This window comes from Theropithecus gelada, chromosome 6, assembly GCF_003255815.1.
Source record: "Theropithecus gelada isolate Dixy chromosome 6, Tgel_1.0, whole genome shotgun sequence".
In the NCBI taxonomy this organism is placed as follows: Eukaryota; Metazoa; Chordata; class Mammalia; order Primates; family Cercopithecidae; genus Theropithecus; species Theropithecus gelada.
The window spans coordinates 15,466,991-15,469,857 of record NC_037673.1 but is presented as its reverse complement, the minus strand read 5'-3'; the positions used below and the strand labels follow the sequence as shown (position 1 = coordinate 15,469,857).

The following is a 2,867-nucleotide window of genomic DNA, read 5'->3' as shown; positions in this document are numbered from 1 at the left end:
GCCTCTCAAAGTCCTGGGATTACAGGCATGAGCCACTGCGTCCAGCAAACATTTTCTTATTTATTGAGTATTCCATCTATTCATCATGTAAATTGAATATGATATTTGTCACATGCTAAATTATTATATGATTCTATTTCTTTCGTATACTCTTCTATTTGTTAATAATTCTACTTTCTTGGGTGTTCTTCCCTTTGCTGAGTTTAATGACTCATTATACTAACAGACTAAAATATTTGGCAATTCTTCATTGTATGCTTTGTTTTTGAGATTCTCTCCACCCTATCTATGGATATGCTTGGGAACTGCTGCCAACATTTGTTGTGGGAGGAGTAACTCCTGTAACATTTCTGCTTGGTTGTGACAGTTCCTTGTCCCTGAGGGAAATCCCTCAACCAGCAGGAGACTGGAGTCATTGGCCAAATTCGTATGACTCTCCTCATAAGCAACTCAGGAGGTATTTTATACAGTTCTCTTGAAATGTCAGTGAAATAAACTCCCCACTGCCTACAATGATGACCTGAACAATGTACCCTTTGGTCAAGTTTTCATCCTTCCTTATTTCATTCTCCTTTCACTCCCACTCCTGATTCTGGGGATTACCTTCCAAATAAATTACCTGCTCGTAACTCCTTGTCTCAGGCTCTGCTATAGGGGAACTCAAAATCAGACAGTACTGTTTAAAATTGCAAGTATCATAGAGTTAACATTGCAGAAAGCAACATTAATAAATAGTCCCATTCTATACTTTGTGGAAAATATTCTACTTTTTTTTTTTAACAGCAGCTCTTTTATTTTTCCTTACACAATGATGTGTTGCTGGGGTCTAATGTTCTCACATAACGGTAGAAAAGCAAAATTCTTTGTCATCTCTTTAAAGAATCTAGAATTGCGTACAAACAACAACAACAACAACAACAACAACAACAAAAACCCCTTACGTAAATTAAAGGATGAATACATTTTCAAGTCTAATACAAACTGCTTCCAACTCAAGGCAAGAAACAGCACATAGTGTTCTGGCAGGAAAATATCAGCTAAGAAAGGAAACTGGGCCCTATGGCTTGGACTTTTCCAACCCTGACACACCGGCAGGACAGAAACCACTGGCTCAGGAGCCCTTGCCAGTCTCTAGAGGAATCCCAGAACACTCAGCCCTGACACAATACCCTGCACAGATCAGAGCCTGCTGGTCACGCAGACACTCACCAAGCCACAGACTTGTCTTCCACAGACACACTCTTACCTCAGCCACGAAGTGACCAAGCCACATATACTAAGTGTTGAAATGAAAGGTATGTATGGGGTATTAAATACCAAGGGGAACAGTAAACTTGAATACAAGGTCAAAATCAGTAACAAGTTCTACAATACAGTGCTGGTAACAAATACTAGCTTCAAGGGCAAATTTCTTTCAGAAGGCTTATTCCAGTTTTGTGAGGCTAGCATGAGGTGTATGCATTTGCCAGGGGCAAATTTATGCTTTTGAATTAACCCATGCAGCAAATGCTACGAATCTGCTCGCCATCCATTTAGAAGCATTTGTGGTGGATGACAGGGCTGTGGGGATACTGACTCGTCATACTCCTGCTTGCTAATCCAAGTCTGCTGAAAGGTGGAAAGTGAGGCCGGGATGGCGCAGCCGATTCACACCGAGTACTTGCACACTGGGGGTGCGATGATCTTGATCTTCATGGTGCTGGGTGCCAGGGCGACGATCTCCTTCTGCATACTGTGGGCGATAGCTATATACATTGTGGTGCCGCCGGACAGCACCATGTTGGCCTACAGGTCTTTGCGGATGTCCATGTCACACTTCATGATGGAATTGAGTGTGGTCTCCTGGATGCGGCAAGATTCCATGCCCAGGAAGGAAGGTTGGACAGTACCTCCAGACCCTGGAACTGCTCGTTGCCAATGGTGATGACCTGGCCATTAGGCAGCTTGTTGCTCTTCTCCAGGGAGGAGGTGGATGTGGTGGGGCCATATCCTGCTGCAACTCCAGGGTGAGGTAGCACAGCTTCTCCTTGGCATGATCTCCCCCTGGGCGCTGGTGGTGAAGCTGTAGCCGCGCTTGGTGAGGATCTTCTTGTGGGAGTGGGCCAGGTCCCGGCCAGCTAGGTCCAGAGGCAGGATGGCTTGGGGGACAGCATAACTCTTATAAATGGGCACCATATGGGAGACCCCATCTCCAGCGTTCATTACAATGCCAGTGGTGTGCCCAGGGGTATAGGAGGTCAGCACTGGCTTGGATGGCCACGTACATGTCCGGGGTGTTGAAGGTCTCAAACATGATCTGAGTCATCTTCTCTGTTGGCCTTGAGGTTCAGAGGGGCCTCAGTCAACAGCACCGTGTGCTCCTCCAGGGCCATGCACAGCTCCTTGTAGAAGGTGTGGTGCCAGATCTTCTCCATGTCGTCCCAGTTAGTGATGATGCCGTGCTCCATGCGGTACTTCAGGGTCAGGATGCTGCGCTTTCTCTAGGCTTTGTCACCCACGTAGGAGTCCTTCTGGCCCATGCCCACCATCACGTGCTGGTGCTGGGGGCACCAGACGATGGAGGGGAACACAGCTCTCCCAGCAAAGCCAGCTTTGCACATGCCACAGCCATTGTCAAGGAGGAGTGCGGGGATCTCTTCCTCCATTGCGACTGGCAGCGACTGCAGCACAGCTGGGCTCGGAGCGGCAGGGGGACGTGGCGCGTGGGGTGGCGGCAGTGAGTCATATTCTACTTTTTATCAACAGAAGCAATGTAAGATCCTGCTAAGAAGGAGGATCTCATTCTGCTTGGTTGTGCCAGTACCTTGTTGTCTGGTATGGATGGTCTCCATCTTCTATGGGTATCCTCAGACATGTTGACATTGCTC

The 2,867-nt window shown here is 47.2% G+C and overlaps 1 pseudogene; it reads right to left on the bottom strand.

Moving 5' to 3' along the window:
* Positions 1 to 1,532: 1,532 nt before the first annotated feature.
* LOC112626696 lies at positions 1,533 to 2,645 on the bottom strand (annotated as a pseudogene).
* Positions 2,646 to 2,867: the final 222 nt, after the last annotated feature.